This window comes from Hyperolius riggenbachi, chromosome 2 (genome assembly GCF_040937935.1).
Source record: "Hyperolius riggenbachi isolate aHypRig1 chromosome 2, aHypRig1.pri, whole genome shotgun sequence".
Taxonomy (NCBI): Eukaryota; Metazoa; Chordata; class Amphibia; order Anura; family Hyperoliidae; genus Hyperolius; species Hyperolius riggenbachi.
The window spans coordinates 353,170,915-353,189,959 of record NC_090647.1 but is presented as its reverse complement, the minus strand read 5'-3'; the positions used below and the strand labels follow the sequence as shown (position 1 = coordinate 353,189,959).

At 43.5% G+C, this 19,045-nt stretch overlaps 1 long non-coding RNA gene across 1 annotated transcript in view; it reads left to right on the top strand.

The window, feature by feature from the left end:
- LOC137546791 (uncharacterized) overlaps nt 1–14,645 on the top strand; it is an 80,498-nt gene extending 65,853 nt beyond the window's left edge. The window contains exon 8 of the long non-coding RNA XR_011026372.1: nt 14,440–14,645. This is a non-coding gene — a long non-coding RNA (uncharacterized lncRNA). The remainder of the gene's footprint in view (nt 1–14,439) is intronic.
- The last annotated feature ends 4,400 nt before the right edge of the window (nt 14,646–19,045 follow it).

The following is a 19,045-nucleotide window of genomic DNA, read 5'->3' as shown; positions in this document are numbered from 1 at the left end:
CACTAGGAGGAATTTTAGCTTCCAATATGGTTTGCATGCAAAGTATAATGTACTAGACACTTGCGCCACGGTGAGGCAAACCTCCGGGCAAGTGACCTAACCTAAATTTAAAACCTTGGGAGCAGCTAAGCAAAAAAAATGTGTAACTTACATTTTGTTGAACAGCGAGGAGAATGCCAGCGCATACCACTAAGGCTGTGTAACGGTTGGGTGTTGCAACTCAGATGTCTGATTATTTGGTGATCTGCAGAATCACCAATAATGCAGACACTATACCTGATTATGTGTGATCTTCAGAATCACCAATAATACCATTATAGCAGTACAAGGAGCTGAGTATGTAGTGCTTGGTGCAACCGTACTAAATAGTTTGACGAGACCTCACCAGAGGGGCTGGTGAGGTACTATCGGTACACTGACCATGTAATAGAGTACTGCAACTTTAATAGTTTGGCGAGACCTCACCAGAGGGGCTGGTGAGGTACTATCGGTATACTGACCGAGAGCTAAAGTACCAACCCGAGCTAGCTGGATACACTAAGACTAAAGAGATAGAACCTCCCGAGGAGCGGGTGATTCAGACAATACTACAGCCTAGGGATCACCTGAGGGTAGGTGATTGAGATTGTACTGCAGCCTGCAGAGCAGGAGATACCGGCAGTACTGACTAATGATCACCTGAGAAGCAGGCGATTCAGAGCGTACTGCAGCCTAGGAGCAGGAGGCACAAACAGTACTGTAACTAATGGTCGCCTGAGGAGTAGGCGATTCAGACTGTACTGCAGCCTAGGAGCAATCGGTCATAAGCAAATTCTTTAAATCAGTAACATCCACTGCGCGCTACCACATCTGTAAAAACAATCTGACATAGCGTAACCTGCTTTCTATGCAGTCAATATTGCACCCACATCAACCGTGTCAGTGGTGAGACAAGTGCCCGTGCAAACAACTCCCTCCACCTCTAATAACAGAGCAGCTCACCAGATGATGACCACCAATCTACAGGTGGGATTCAAGCTCAATATGTGGTACTCAGAGGCTCATCAGTAATCCACATCCATGATGTCATAAAAAAGGCCTTTATTCCTCAATAAAAAACATAAAAAAGCTTCATTGCGTAACATCCAATATCATATAAAACACACTGCGCCTCTCGCGCCCTCTATGCACTTACAAGCTCCAAGAGAAAGATAGGCATATCACAACGGCAGGGCTGTCCGGCTTTCACTGCATCTCTGCAAGGTCCGTTCGCGGCGTCCCGCTCGTTTCCCCACAATCAGCGACTCACCCGGACTTCCGTGTTGTGCGTCAGGTGTACTGGCTCCGCCCTACGCGTTTCGTCATGCGACTCATCAGGGGCTAGCGTTGCCAGTACGCCAGCCGCATTTAAGCCTCCCCATGCGTGACGTCAGTGTCGGCATAAGCTTGCGTACACCGGCGTGACGCTGCGTTCCAAATCCAAACCCCGCAACGCGCAATAGGTCATAAGCAAATAACTTCACCAGAGGAGCTGGTGAAGCTAACACCTCACCAGTGGCGAGGGCCCACTGGTGAGCAGAATGGTCAGACAGGCAAGGGTTGGCAACAGAGAGGACAGTATCAGAGCAGAATTGTAAGGCAGAAGAGTAGTCGGTAATCGGGCAGAGGTTCAGCAACGTAGGCAGATAGGCAAAGGTACAGAATCGATAAGCTAGAGCAAAGTCAGAGTATAGCCAGAGTCAAACACAGAATATCAATCACAATACAAATAATCCTAGTCTAGGTGTGAAGTCCTTGGTTTCAACACCTGGTATCTAGTCTAAGGTCTGAGCGCTAACACAGCATGCATTCACGACAGCAGACAGCGCCAGACTGAAGCCCGGAGGCTTAAGAAGCAGAGGAGACCTCACTGGCACGCCCCCCTGCACTCAGACAATCCTGGGCGCCGTGAGTCTCCTCTGAGGTCAGCTGACCAGCCGGTCAGCTGACAAGCCTCCTTCCAGCATAAAGGTCCCGTCTGTGCGCACGCCTGCGCGAGACTGGGACCCCATTGCATAACCAACGACCCGACCTCGGCGTCCTAGACGCCGGAGGGACGGGTATGGGAATGGAGGCAGCTGCGGCGGCGGTGCTGTTCGCCGCGGCTGCCTCTTCAGTTGTTATGGGCTGCATCTGAAATGACCACCAGCTCATGTGTGCAGCACCTAAATAGACTTTCTGCACACATCGCATTCAATTCAGATGCAAATCATATGCAAATCTGCTACTACTTATCATGCAAACAGGAAACTCAGGAGGAGGGGCTGGGAGCAGCTAACCTGATAGTCACATACTTACAGAGTTAAGAAAAAATGGGGGGAAAGGCTGCGCATCCCTAAACACATGCTGCAATTGAATGGTTAATCGCACAGGCATACACTGCCTCTGCTAGACTGAAAAATGCATGCCCTGCATCCAAAACAAGTGCTAACATTTATTACTCTAGGAGGAACTTTAGCTTCCAATATGGTTTGCATGCAAAGTATAATGTACTAGACACTTGCGCCATGGTGAGGCAAACCTCTGGGCAAGTGACCTAACCTAAATTTAAAACCTTGGGAGCAGCTAAGCAAAAAAAATGTGTAACTTACATTTTGTTGAACAGCGAGGAGAATGCCAGCGCAAACCTCCTAGGTTAGGTCACTTGCCCGGAGGTTTGCCTCACCATGGCTCAAGTGTCTAGTACATTATACTTTGCATGCAAACCATATTGGAAGCTAAAGTTCCTCCTAGTGTAAAAAATGCTAGCACTTGTTTTGGATGCAGGGCATGCATTTTTCAGTCTAGCAGAGGCGGTGTATGCCTGTGCGATTAACCATTCAATTGCAGCATGTGTTTAGGGATGCGCAGCCTTTCCCCCCATTTTTTCTTAACTCTGTAAGTATGTGACTATCAGGTTAGCTGCTCCCAGCCCCTCCTCCTGAGTTTCCTGTTTGCATGATAAGTAGTAGCAGATATGCATATGATTTGCATCTGAATTGAATGCGACGTGTGCAGAAAGTCTATTTAGGTGCTGCACACATGAGCTGGTGGTCATTTCAGATGCAGCCTTAGTGGTATGCGCTAGTGTTCTCCTCGCTGAAATACAATAAATATGTTTAGTATTTAGCATTTTGTAAACGTTATTCGCCACTGGCGCATTTTGTAAACTTAAATCATCACAAGCGCCGTTAGAAGACATTAAAAATCTCTGGGCGCTGTTTGAAAACGTTAATAATCTCCAGGCGTCCTTTTTTCCTGTTCGCCGTCCATCAAACGGTATTTATTATGTGAGTGAATGGCGACGCGTTTTTTGTCCACTACCCTCATGCGCCTAAATTTCCTGCTTCCCTAATAGGGAGCTATTTCAGAATACAAACAACAGGCATTTGGACTCAGCATAAAAGAGCAATGTACAGTACACATACTTCACTTGGAGGCTCAGGTGGAAAGAAAGAAGGAATTTTTCAATAATTCAGCTGTCTGTCTCCTGGTTGGTCACAGCTTGAAATATCACTGTGCAAGAAGAACATAAATAAAACAGCTTAGTTCAGCTATGTCTGTGGATGAGTGCAATATACTGATGGAATTAAACTGTGTTTGCAAAGATGAATCTCACAGAGAGAAATGGCATTTTGACTGTGCAGCAAAGGGAATGTTCTAATATGTATAAAACTTATTCTGGAAAAAGACCTAAGAAAACAAGATGGGGAATAGATAAAAGCGCTACATGTAGAACAAATGAGCCAGCTGCTAGTACAGCCCACACTGATTCCTGTTCCCAGATGTTGGTTCTGATTAGAACACAAACACAGCATGGGGGGGGGGGGCTACTAGCACACCGCACTTTTTTCCAGACTTGCTGGATGCAGCGGCCTGAATCGGGCTCCTGATCACTTCTGGGGTATTGGCCACCCCACAGCCTCTCTGGCAAGTCCCGATGAATGGTGTCCACTCCCGGTGTTGGCCTCTGGAAGTTATAGTAGATCCAAAATAGAAGCAGAAGGCGCTCTCATAGCGTAAAAGTATTTATTGTAAAATCGCAGTAAAAACAAGATCAAAACAAATCTATTCAAAAGTTCCTGTGCACATAGTGCAGATAATCATACATACCAGATGGTTCGGCACATAAACATGGGTAGTAGAGGCTGGGTGACTCAGAGGCTAAATGCTGGCAACTTGAAAATTGCTGCAACACTCCCGCTCATGCACCGTTTATATACAGCGCAATATACGTGTGTATATGCGGACAAGAAGCCGCTTTCACCCGCCGGCGCCCGAAAAGAACCAAACAAACTCAGTGTGTGTTTCGTACTACTGCATCCGATGATGTCACACGCCCAGTACGTCGCTCCATAGCTCCGCCCTAGAGTTATAAAATGTGTTATGAATGCACTATAGCTGTGCTAAACAATGCCAGTTACCTGTTGTACAGTTCAGATACAAAGATCAGGTGCTCTGACTAAATTATTGTGAAGGATTGCGGAAAAGCCGCAGCGTGCTCTGACGGCGCGGCGGCTAGTTCCGCGTTCAGCCCGGCGGTTTCTGCGCGGCGACATGTGTCTGATGTGGTTCAGCCTTCCTGTGCACATAGGCTGAGGAATACGCGTGCGCGCGCCGAGAGGCAGAAGCTTTATGAGAAGCAGAAAGGGGTCAGCTGACTCTACGGGTCAGCTGATCCCAGAACGAACGGCGGTTGGCTGAAGGGGACTGGACGGCGCTGATCTGCGCTGCACTATATAGCTGCTTGTCCTTTAGTCTCACGTTGTCTGCCGTTGCGAATGCTTATGTGTTGGCACACAGACCACAGTCAGATCCTACAGTGTGTTAAGAGCCAGGTGGACCTGGGGATTCACACTGAGCTAGATTACTCTTGTGGCTTTACTGTTATGCTTTAGACCAGTTCCAGGGTGTTGTGACTACGGACCTCACACCCAAGACTAGGATACTGTGTCAGTTCTATGTTATGCTTTAGACCAGTTCCAGGGTGTTGTGACTACGGACCTCACACCCAAGACTAGGATACTGTGTCAGTTCTATGTTATGCTTTAGACCAGTTACAGGGTGTTGTGACTACAGACCTCACACCCAAGACTAGGATACTGTGTCAGTTCTATGTTATGCTTTAGACCAGTTCCAGGGTGTTGTGACTACAGACCTCACACCCAAGACTAGGATACCGTGTCTATGTTATGCTTTAGACCAGTTCCAGGGTGTTGTGACTACAGACCTCACACCCAAGACTAGGATACTGTGTCAGTTTTATGTTATGCTTTAGACCAGTTCCAGGGTGTTGTGACTACGGACCTCACACCAAAGACTAGGATACTGTGTCATTCCTATGTTATGCTCTAGACTAGTTCCGGGGTGTTGTGATCACGGACCTCACACCCAAGACTAGGGTATTCGGTAGGCTAGTTCCAGGGTGTTGTGATCGGACCTCACACCCAGAGCCAGGATTGTATTGTATGTGTATTTGACTTAGCCCGGTTCCAAGGCATAGAGACTTGGCCCTCACACCTAGTTAGGGCAAGTCTGTTCAAATTAGCAGCAGGGCTTCCTGCAACCCAGCCTGGGTCCCTCTCCTAGGGAGTCCTCAGGCTACAGGAATATTCCCCACAGTCAGGGGAGTATTCCTCAAGTCACTCAGGCCACCGGGGTCCCTGGTGGTCTATGCTCAGAGTTGTACTGTTACACCAAACACTCACATTATACTAGTGTCCAGAGGTTAGACATACCCGGATTATTGGTGATACTGCAGACCATCCATAATCTGGTGTATATCTGCATTGCGGGTGATTCTGCAGATCACCAGTAATCAGATTCTCTCTGCGTGTTGACACCCATCGTTACAATTATGACCACATTAGCCAGATGCTTGTTTCACGTGTGAAACTGTAACCAAAAAGATCAGCAGGATTGTAAGATAACAGTGTAACGAACGGTGAAGCACAGAGAGGATCTGATTACTGGTGATCTGCAGTATCACTGGGAATACAGATGTATACCAGAATATAAGTGATCTGCAGTATCACCGATAATCCGATATACCAGCTAACTTCTGTTCACCTGAGTAGAGTGTAGTGTTTGGTGTAACAGTAACACTTAGAGGACTGGCCTCAGTGCAGTGAGGAGTACTGCACGGCTTCCTTCCGAAGGCCTGAACTCTCCAAGGTGGGAGGAGTCGGGCTGACAGTAGGAAGGTAAGTCTGAAAGTAACACTCAGGAGATAGTGTCACTAACAGGACGGGGAACCGCCTCCAATAGTAAGGTCGGTTCTCGAGGTCGGACAAGCCAGGTTGTAACACACGGACAGATAAAGTACAGAATCAGAAGGCAGAGGCGGAGTCTAGGTACAGGCGGGGTTCGGCAACAGGGTATCAGAAATATCGAGGTACAAGATCAGGAGGCAGAAGCAGAGTCTAAGGACGTGCCGGGGTTCGGCAACAGAGTATCAGAATGGCATGGTACAAGATCAGAGTTCAGGAGGATAGTCAGGCAGGCAAAGAGTCATAACAGATAATCACAATCAAACTAGTACTTTAGCTATCAACAGAATCTAGCTAAGTGTGGGATTACAGCTCCAGCTGGTCCCGGCACACTTAAGGATCTGACCACAGGTCTGAGTGCTCCCACGTATGTGTTTGCAACGCCAGACAACCAGCAACTGAATAAGCATCAGAATATATAGTTGCTGGACTCTGCTGCCCCGCCCGAACCATTCAGCCAATCATGAGTCCTGCAGGAATCAGCTGACCTTCCTGATCAGCTGACACTTCCTCTGCAGGTATAAAGGTCCTGAATTCAGGCCCGCGCGAGCATAGCTCTCCATCTGCCTAGGTGCACTAACAGACCCAGCCACACCAAGCACATGCTGCTGCATGCAAACAGCCGCTTTGCTGTCAGGACATGCGGCGGCTTTTCCGCGTTCCACCACACAACCAGATGCGTGCAAACCGCCGCGTAGGACGCGGAGTCAGCCGCCTAGCTCTTGGCACATGCAGCGGCTTTTCCGCGTTTCCTCACAAACAGGCGTTCTTTTAAAGGAAATAAATATGCCTGCCCCCATGTAACTCTCACTACAGGGTCACTTTAACTACTTGGCATTCCTGGGTTTTACTTACATTACCTGTGAGTACCTACATTATAAATTACAGTTTGCTTTAAAACTAATAGGTTGCCAAGATATATAAAATTCATGCATAATAAAGTGTGATTTTCTCACCCACAGGGTCTGTATTCCACATATGGTCTTGAAATCCCGCCCCCAATGTGTAATTGGGCCAGGGGGATTTTTTCCTTCCCAAACTATAAGTGCACAATACACTGGTTCACACGACAGTCGGGGTCCCGGAATCTGCCACAGACCGGGACCCCTAAACTACCATGCAATACCCAGAGGGAGATACAGGTGAGCCCTTGACCCCTCACCACCAGGGGAATCACCCTCACTGCCTCTCAACTGAATGCTGATGCAAAACACGAAAAGCAAATGCACACTCCCAGCTAGCACACTCCTACCTTATATCTGATCAGCAGATGCCTTTCGGCCAATCAGGTGCAATGGTATACACCCTTTGTCTGCCGTATCAAATCTAGCAGGAATTACATGAATTGCATCAATTTAGCAGCATTCAGGAAGGAGGCTTCGGTCGGACGTAATCGTAGATTATGTCACTCAGCAGGGACTCCACGTGTAGGTAACCCCCCACTTGGCCCACTCACCTATTAACCGCATCCTGGAAGCTGCAAAAAGAGAGATTTAAAACCACAAAACACTGGTTCACACCACAGTCAGGGGTCCCGGAAGCCGCCACAGACCAGGACCCCTAAATTACCATGCGATATAAGGTAGATATAAGGTAGGAATGTGCTAGCTGGGAGTGCCCATTTTCTTTTCGTGTTTTGCAAACTATAAGTGCAAAAGATGCTGGGGGATTGATGTCATAACTCCACCCCCCATGTCCATGTGATCTAATGCAGGCAGGCAGACAGACAGACATGTGGAATATGATTTATAGCAAGCAGACATGATACAATAGGCTGCAGCTGCTCTGCTGTGCTTCCTCTCTGCTACACACTGTGAAAAGAGATGTAATTGGATCCAGGCAGGCAGAGAGCAGGGGAGGGAGGGGCAGGGGAGGGAACCAGGCTGGAGGGGAAGACCCAATACTGAGGGTGTACTTTGGCACAGCTTCAGCATGAGGAGAAAGAAGGAAGTGCTGCTACAGATATAAATATGAGTCTGTTCTATCCACTACAATGTACTAGATCTAAACTTTATACAGTGGGTTGCAAAAGTATTCGGCCCCCTTGAAGTTTTCCACATTTTGTCACATTACTGCCACAAACATGCATCAATTTTATTGGAATTCCACGTGAAAGACCAATACAAAGTGGTGTACATGTGAGAAGTGGATCGAAAATCATACATCATACAATAAATTGTATGGACAGTGATTTGACATGCAGCATTATTCTGCAATACTACTGTGCACTGTGAAAGGACACTCATTTTTTTTATCAAACATAGCAACAGAGTATTATTATTATTATTATTTATTGTATTTATAAAGCGCCAACATATTACGCAGCGCTGGACAATAAATATATACAATGATACAAGGATAGTAGTAGATAATTTTCAATATGGTAACCGTGGCGCCAGATGATACAAGGATGACAGATATAACAAGGTAATACAACATAGAACAAAGTTATACAGTGGGTTGCAAAAGTATTCTGCCCCCTCGAAGTTTTCCACATTTTGTCACATTACTGCTACAAACATTAATCAATTTTATTGAAATTCCACGTGAAAGACCAATACAAAGTGGTGTACACGTGAGAAGTGGATCGAAAATCATACATTCTTCCAACCATTTTTTACAAATATACAACTGCAAAGTGGGGTGTGCGTAATTATTCGACCCCCTGAGTCAATACTTTGTAGAACCACCTTTTGCTGCAATTACAGCTGCCAGTCTTTTAGGGTATGTCTCTACCAGCTTTGCACATCTAGAGACTGAAATCCTTGCCCATTCTTCTTTGCAAAACAGCTCCAGCTCAGTCACATTAGATGGACAGCGTTTGTGAACAGCAGTTTTCAGATCTTGCCCCAGATTCTCGATTGGATTTAGATCTGGACTTTGACTGGGCCATTCTAACACACAGATATATTTTGTTTTAAACCATTCCATTGTTGCCCTGGCTTTATGTTTAGGGTCATTGTCCTGCTGGAAGGTGAACCTCCGCCCCAGTCTCAAGTCTTTTGCAGTCTCCAAGAGTTTTTTTTCCAAGTTTGCCCTGCATTTGGCTCCATCCATCTTCCCATCAACTCTGACCAGCTTCCCTGTCCCTGCTGAAGAGATGCATCCCCCGAGCATGATGCTGCCACCACTATATTTGACAGTGGGGATGGTGTGTTCAGAGTGATGTGCGGGGTTAGTTTTCTGCCACACATAGCGTTTTGCATTTTGGCCAAAAAGTTCCATTTTGGTCTCATCTGACCAGAGCACCTTCTTCCACATGGTTGCTGTGTCCCCCACATGGCTTGTGGCAAACGGGACTTCTTATGCTTTCTATTAACAATGCCTTTCTTCTTGCCACTCCTCCATAAAGGCCAACTTTGTGCAGTGCACGACTAATAGTTGTCCTATGGACAGATTCCCCCACCTGAGCTGTAGATATCTGCAGCTCGTCCAGAGTCACCATGGGCCTCTTGACTGCATTTCTGATCAGCGCTCTCCTTGTTTGGCCTGTGAGTTTAGGTTGATGGCCTTATCTTGGTAGGTTTACAGTTGTGCCATACTTCTTCCATTTCTGAATGATCGCTTGAACAGTGCTCCGTGGGATGTTCAAGGCTTTGGAAATCTTTTTGTAGCCTAAGCCTGCTTTAAATTTCTCAATAACTTGATCCCTGACCTGTCTGGTGTGTCCTTTGGACTTCACTGTGTTGTTGCTCCCAATATTCTCTTAGACAACCTCTGACGTCCCTCACAGAGCAGCTGTATTTGTACTGACATTAGATTACACACAGGTGCACTCTATTTAGTCATTAGCACTCATCAGACAATGTCTATAGGCCGAATAATTATGCACACACCACTTTGCAGTTATTTATTTGTAAAAAATGTTTGGAATCATGTATGATTTTTGTTCCACTTCTCATGTGTACACCACTTTGTGTTGGTCTTTCATGTGGAATTCCAATAAAATTGATTCATGTTTGTGGCAGTAATATGACAAATGTGGAAAACTTCAAGGGGGCCGAATACTTTTGCAACCCAACGTAACATCTAACTTTACACAGTGCATAGATTACATATATGTATCGCCATTCAAATCTTTTTTCGTCCGGATGTGCTCTTTAAAGAGAATCTGTATTGTTAAAATCGCACAAAAGTAAACATACCAGTGCGTTAAGGGACATCTCCTATTACCCTCTGTCACAATTTCGCCGCTCCCCGCCGCATTAAAAGTGGTTAAAAACAGTTTTAAAAAGTTTGTTTATAAACAAACAAAATGGCCACCAAAACAGGAAGTAGGTTGATGTATAGTATGTCCACACATAGAAAATACATTCATACACAAGCAGGCTGTATACAACATTCCTTTTGAATCTCAAGAGATCATTTGTGTGTTTCTTTCCCCCCTGAGGGGGGAGTGCATAGCAGAACCACAACACTGAAGAACTTGGCAGCCTTCCAGACACAGGCTGACAAGTCTGACAAGGGAAAGATACATTGATTTATTACAGAGACTGTGATAGTACAAAGTGCTGCAGTAAGCCAGAACACATTAGAATAGCTTTTGGAACTTGTAGGATGATAAAAAACAGGATGCAATTTTTGTTACGGAGTCTCTTTAAGATTCCTGACAATTTTGGCATTTCAGCTGCATTGCCATTGATACAACACAAAAGTTCACCTTCTTAAAACAGAAGATATTTGCAATTATTCAGGTTGGTGTTAGCATATATAAGGTGCCCCACAAGGCATTACTGCTGAATATGCAAATCATCCCTGTGATGCATTTTGGGAGACATCATATGCTGACTCCAAACTGAATAATCGCAAGTACCTTCTGTTTTAAGAAGGCACATTTCTGTTTTGCATAGCTTTTTTTAAGCTTTGTTTGGTCCTTTACACACTCGAGGACTTATTTTTGCCATCATGGATTGGATGAATGGATGCTGAGAAGCATGTTAGGCCATCAGAAGTGAACTGTGGCGTATGCAGCCAGGTCTGAAAAATGGTCACACTTGATTGTAATATGGTGTCAAAGTACAGTATATGATGAAAGGGTGGGGATAATTCTCCAGTTCTTTCATAAAACAGCAATGATTTACTGCTATACATTATTATAGAGCAAAAATCATATATGGTCCTGAAAAATGGTCTTATTTGATAGTAATTTGGTTTCATAACTTATACAATGAAAGAGAGGGGATAATTCTCCAGTTCTTTCATACATTAGCTAAGAATTGCTGCTATGAATTATTTCTCTACACTAGTATGTGGTCCTGAAAAATGGTCACACTTGATGGTAATCTGGTATCACAACTTATACTATGAACAAGTGGGGATACTTCTTCAGTTTTTTCATAAATCAGCAATTAATTACTGCCAGGAAATATTGTAGAGCAATAATCGTATATGGCCCTGAAAAATGGTCACACTTGAAAGTAATTTGGGGTCACAACTTATACGATAGTATATTGGGGATAATTCACCAGTTCTTTAATACATCAGCTAATAATTGCTGCTATGAAATATTGCTCTGTACAGCTATGACAGGCTAGCTGTTATATAGGCCTCCCCACATAGATGAGAATAGGATTCGATTAGGGCTACCGTTGTACACACATCCAACTAAAGAGCATATTGGCATTGGTGAATAACACCATATCAATTATAGCAGGAAATGTAGTATCAATGATATTAGGGTGACTAGCAACAGACAGAGTAGACTAGTGTAGTGTAGTGTAGGACCCAGCCTAAAAAAGTCTACCGTGAAATGGTGGCTTGGCTTACAATGCTAATGGCCAAAAGACTACTTTTTTGCCAGATGTATTAATGAAAGGACTCTTGATACTGAGATCACCAACTTTAATTATCCTAAAGTGCTAATTTGCAGCTCTACTCACTTGAGTGGATGCTGAGAAGCACATTAGGCTATCAGGAGTGAACTGCAGCCAGGTCCTGAAAAATGGTCACACGTGATAATAATATCTGCTCATGTGCAATTCACTTTTTCACCTGAGTTGTTTCCTAGGTGATAGTTTTATAACTAAATAAATAAAATGCATTTTTAATGAGTGACAAGCAAGAAAATACTCAAAATTATTTTGATAGTAGTTTTTCGACTACTTTTGGTACTTTTTCAATTCCAAAATGCTGAAAAGTGATTTTAAATACAAGATGAATAATTATCTTCTAGGAGAAAACTCAGGAGAAAAAGTGTATTGCATATAGCCCCTGGTGTCAGTGTATATGATGAAAGGTTGGGAATAATTCTACAGTTCTTTCATAAATCAGCAATGAATTACTGCTATGAATTATTGTACAGCAATAATTGTATATGGTCCTGAAAAATGGTCACACTCAATAGTGATCTAGTGTCACAACTTACACGATGAAACAGTGGGGATAATTCTCCAGTCAAACTATCTGGGATGATGTTGAAGGACTGAAGGTTGCACCCCCTTATGTTCCTCGTGTAGTAAGCGTGTTCACAGAATCTGGGATAGGTCCTGGGTAAACACTGGATAAATTACAGGATCTTCTCAAAAAATTAGCATACTGTGATAAAGTTCATTATTTTCTGTAACGTACTGATAAACGTTAGACTTTCATATATTTTAGATTCAAATACACACAACTGAAGTAGTTCAAGCCTTTTATTGTTTTTTCTTATTGATGATTTTGGCATACAGCTCAGGAAAACCCAAGTTTCCTATCTCAAAAAATTAGCATATTTCATCCGACCAATAAAAGAAAAGTGTTTTTAAAACAAAAAAAGTCAACCTTCAAATAATTATGTTCAGTTATGCACTCAATACTTGGTCGGGAATCCTTTTGCAGAAATGACTGCTTCAATGCGGCGTGGTATGGAAGCAATCAGCCTGTGGCACTGCTCAGGTGTTATGGAGGCCCAGGATGCTTAGATAGCGGCCTTAAGCTCATCCAGAGTGTTGGGTCTTGCGTCGCTCAACTTTCTCTTCACAATATCCCACAGATTCTCTATGGGGTTCAGGTCAGGAGAGTTGGCAGGCCAATTGAGCACAGTAATACCATGGTCAGTAAACCATTTACCAGTGGTTTTGGCACTGTGAGCAGGTGCCAGGTCGTGCTGAAAAATGAAATCTTCATCTTCATAAAGCTTTTCAGCAGGTGGAAGCATGAAGTGCTCCAAAATCTCCTGATAGCTAGCAGCATTGACCCTGCCCTTGATAAAACACAGTGGACCAACACCAGCAGCTGACATGGCACCCCAGACCATCACTGACTGTGGGTACTTGACACTGGACTTCAGGCATTTTGGCATTTCCCTCTCCCCAGTCTTCCTCCAGACTCTGGCACCTTGATTTCCAAATGACATGTAAAAGTTGCTTTCATCCGAAAAAAGTACTTTGGACCACTGAGCAACAGTCCAGTGCAACTTCTCTGTAGCTCAGGTCAGGCACTTCTGCCGCTGTTTCTGGTTCAAAAGTGGGTTCATGCTTCCATTTGCTGAAAAGCTTTATGGAGATAAAGATTTCATTTTTCAGCACGACCTGGCACCTGCTCACAGTGCCAAAACCACTGGTAAATGGTTTACTGACCATGGTATTACTGTGCTCAATTGGCCTGCCAACTCTCCTGACCTGAACCCCATAGAGAATCTGTGGGATATTGTGAAGAGAAAGTTGAGAGAAGCAAGACCCAACACTCTGGATGAGCTTAAGGCCGCTATCGAAGCATCCTGGGCCTCCATAACACCTGAGCAGTGCCACAGGCTGATTGCCTCCATGCCACGCCGCGTTGAAGCAGTCATTTCTGCAAAATAATTCCTGACCAAGTATTGAGTGCATAACTGAACATAATTATTTGAAGGTTAACTTTTTTTGTTTTAAAAACACTTTTCTTTTATTGGTCGGATGAAATATGCTAATTTTTTGAGATAGGAAACTTGGGTTTTCCTGAGCTGTATGCCAAAATCATCAATAAGAAAAACAATAAAAGGCTTGAACTACTTCAGTTGTGTGTAATGAATCTAAAATATATGAAAGTCTAATGTTTATCAGTACATTACAGAAAATAATGAACTTTATCACAGTATGCTAATTTTTTTTAGAAGATCCTGTATACCGTATTTATAGAGCATGGAGGCAGAGATAGCACTTTCTATTTATCATGTGAAAACCAAGTTTGTAACACCTCACTTCACTTCCTCGTACAGCCCAAAACAAAAGAGCACAGTAAGAACATCAGCCTGGAGGAAATTGAGGTAGCGAGGCGACCATTACCACCAGAGGCAGAGGCTGTATTCAATATGTTTTCTTTTACCACATACTGCTAGATAAACTTGCCTGCAACATCCCAGTAAGTGACAAAATGGAGGATGCCCCTGGGCTGCAATGTAGATGACCTTGGCCCTTACCAACAATCATGGATACCAAACAAGGATACCAAACAACCCATGGTTATACTGGAACATCTTCACTGAGTAAGAAACATACATTTTTCTATTTAACAGTTCCTAACCCTGATGCAAAAGCTTTTTTCATGTGCTGTCTCACACAAAAGTGTTCCTAATTCCTGGGTGCACAGTAGTGCTGCATCTGCTCAGCTTTCCTGCCACTCTACCGGTTGCATACACTAACAAAGCTTAAGGGGCATGAAGGGCCACCTGCTCTCCCATGGGGCCCAAATCAACTTATTTTATCTCCTAGGTTTTCTCCTAGGTGATATTTTCCCATTATAAATCAAATGGAGCCAGCAAGAATAATTTTGACTTTTTCACCTACTTTTTGTTACTTTTTCAATTGCAGGGTGCACAAGTTATTATAAACATGATGAAAAAGTTATTATAAAGATGAAAAATTATCTCCTAGGAGAAAACTTAGGAGAAAAAGTGAATTGGATCAGGCTCATGTGGCCATATGCAAGTCGCCTTTTCACCTAAGTTTTCTCCTAGGAGATAATTTTTCATCTTCAATTTAAAATTACTTTCCAGCACTTATCAACTACAAAAGTACCAAAAAGTAGGTGAAAAAGTACTGTCAGGATTATTTTGAGTATTTTCTTGCTTTCTGGTGGTTTAAACAGCATTTAAATGACAAATTAACCACTTCGCCATATCTGAACGCATATATCCGTCCAGATAGGCAGTGGTGCTGCAACCGTGTGGTGCGCGCGATCGGGCGCGCGCCCTCGCGCGCTCCCGCTGCCTCCCGCTGCCCCCCCGATCAGTGAATGGGAATATAATTCCCATTCACCGATCTAAATCCCCGGCAGAAATACCGACGCTTTCTCATCAGAGAGCGTGGTATTTCTGCCCCCAGGAAACTTCTTCTCTTCTTTTTAGTTCCTAGATGCGACATCGTTCGCATCTAGGAATTTTTTGAATGTGGCCATCTTGTGGCCAAATAGTAAACTGCACCCACATACCTGTACTGAATAAAAAAATACATTACATTACATCTAAAATTGGCTATTTACCTCCCAAACTAAAATTACCCAAATACAGTTTTGTATTAAAAAAAAAATAAAAAAAATTACAATAATAAAAAAAAAACTACATAAATAGTTACCTAAGGGTCTGAACTTTTTAAATATACATGTCAAGAGAGTATCTTATTAAATTTTTTTAAAATTATAAGCTTGTAAATAGTGATGGACGCAAATTGAAAAAATGCACCTTTATTTCTAAATAAAATATCGGCGCCATAAATTGTGATAGGGATGTAATTGAAATGGTGTAATAAGCGGGACAATTGGGCACATAAAATGCATGGGTTTTAATTACTGTAGCATGTATTAATTTTAAACTATAATGGCCAAAAACTGAGAAATAATGATTTTTTTCCATTTCTATCTTAATCTTCCTGTTAAAATGTATTTACAGTAACGTGGCTCTTAGCAAAATGTAATACCTAAAGAAAGCCTAATTAGTGGCGGAAAAAACGAGATATAGATCAATTAATTTTGATAAGTAGCGATAAAGTTATTAGCGAATGAATGGGAGGTGAACATTGCTCGGATGCATAAGATTTTCGAAGCTGTAGGCTGAAGTGGTTAAATATATCATGAGAAAAATATATATAAAACACACACACCATGGATTAAATGCAAAAAAGATCATATGTATTAGACAAATAGGTCAGAGAACATAGTGCCATATAGGTACAAAATATTTACAAAAAATGGGTACAACATAGCCCACCTAATGTATGACATACAGCATGTAATAGAGAAACTCAGTAGAGAATGCAAACAGCGTAATGTGTACAATAGGAGCTGCTGTATATCCAATTTACAGTGCTGGCATGTGCCCAAAAGCAATGTCCATATATATATATATATATATATATATATATATATATATATATATATATATATATACACACACACAGGGAGCAATAAGGTCCAAGGCAGCGTAACAGAGTGAGTGAGGCACAAGCACCGCCAATTTACCCAGATGCAGCGTTTCGGACGGATGTCCTTTCTCAATGGCCAAGCAAGCAGTAATTGGCAACTGGAGCAGATAGCGAGCGGCGATGTCCTGGCATGGTGTGTCTGCATCCTGTTTGAATAGCGGACTGAGCATGAGGGGAAAATGCCGTCACACTGGGGCCGGCCCAGTGACGGAATGACGTCACGCGACGTGCGTCGCTGCGTCGCTGCGTCATTGCGTCACGTGCGGACGCCAACCATACCCAATGCACGGCTGGCCTGGACGCTGGAAGCAGCTCCAGCCACAAGATGGCCACCGCGCCGGTCATGGGGTTGGGGGTACTGCACTTGTATATGACTTAAGCAGGAGGAGGAGGAGGCAAACAGCAAGAAAACAGTCCCCGCAGATGTCATAATTCGGTATATTGTAGATGAGCGGTGTGAGGGCATCCAGAGATCTACAAATAAACAAACAAAACAAATAAATACACAAATATATACATAATCGTCCAGAACACAAAGTAAAATTAGCAATCTCATAGTGGCCAGTAAAGATTTCATACAGAAAGCGATGACAGCACCCCCTAGCTGTTAACCAAAATACAACAGTAGTATACTATAAAAAGCAACTCAGTATTGCTTCCTCATTTAGTCCATGTGGATGCTATGTATCCAACTTATAGATCCAATGTAGCTCTCTTTATATTAGTTTTCTTTCAAAATCACCACCTCTGGAATTAGGTTTAACAACTTCAATAATACGAAATCTTAGTTGAGACACATTGTGTAGCGCTTCCAAAAAATGCCTGGCAAGGGGAGATGTAAGTACCCCACCTTTGATATCACTGCGGTGCTCACTTATTCTGCGCCTAATTTCCCTAGTGGTCTGACCTACATAGGCCAGGCTACAGGGACAGGTAATTAAGTACACGACACCCTTGGAAGATCAATTACCAAAATCTTTAAAAGGGATCCGTACACCGCTACGTGGAAGTGCAAAAGAATCACCTCATGAAACAAAGTTGCATTGAGCATAATGGCCACAGGGGAACATACCCTGTGGTCTCCCTGCACTGGTAAGCCAATTACCTGTAGAACGTTGCTGAGGAGTGCTCTGCGCATGCACGAGAGTGACACGGATATTTCTCGATCTGCGATAGGCACAGATGGGATGCTCTCCAAAGGTGTCCTTTAGGGTAGGGTCACTGCCCAGGATATGCCAGTGTTCATGGATGACTCGAGCAGCCTGCTAAGGAGAAAGGGTAAGAACCATAGGGATCTGACAGGAATTTTCTTTAGGTTTAAAGGAGAGAAGTGTTACGACTCATGTATAACTTTTCCTGCCTGCTGGTGGCAGCATTTGCATGGACTGCCGGGACTTTCATTGTGCCACCAGCAGAGGGCTCTGTGGACTGTGAGCAGCCCTAATTTTCTACAACTCATCACATGCATCCTGTTATCACTTGGACTATTTAAGGACTGCCTCTTCCCCCTGCTAATTGCCAGAACTTTGAGCTCCCAGGTCTGAGTTTCTGGACATCCTGGTTTCTGATTCTTGCCCTGATCTCTGTTTATGCCTTCCTGTTGCCGAACCCTGTTACTTCTGTCTGAGACCTTCCTTTTGCCTAATCCCTGGTACTGTGCTTTTCTGATAACCTGTTGCTGACCTTGCTCTCCTACTGACTGATATTCTGCCTAATCCCTTTTGTACTGTGATTGTGTATATATTTTCTGTATATATTATTGTGCACTTACTTAGATAGATAGTCAGGTGTTGTATATATTTGTCACTGCTTCCCGGGCTATTTGTATATATTGTGTGCTGTGCATATGTTTGTATGATATTTGCATTCACGCTTGTATGTATGCTTGCATTATTGCATTTGCAATAAATCATTATTTTTGCACCTTATTCCCTGGTTCCAGTGTCAGTATACTGCAAACTGTGGTCAAACCCTGTTTCTCCGTCCAGACTCCTGACAAGAAGATCCTTCCTATTCAACCTAGATGCATGGTCAAGAGCGTCTCTTACTGTCTCACCGATGTATCCTCGTTTTCTGAAATTCTCGTACATCTTACCAGCTTCCCTAAGAAATACATTGTCGTCTGACGAAATGCGACGAATACGGACAAATTGACTGTATGGTAGTCCTTTTTTAAGTCTAGTGGAAAAGAAGCTGTCTGCTGGTAAGTAAGTGTTAAGGTCAGTAGGTTTTCTGCATGGACTCGTATGAAGAATACAGTTCTTGAGACTCACCATAACATCCAAGAAGTGTATCTCAGATGGGTTGTATTCAAGCGAATACAACCCATCTGAGATTAACATCCAAGAAGTGTATCTCAGATGGGTTGTATTCAAGCGAAAATTTGATGGTGGGTACTGCACTATC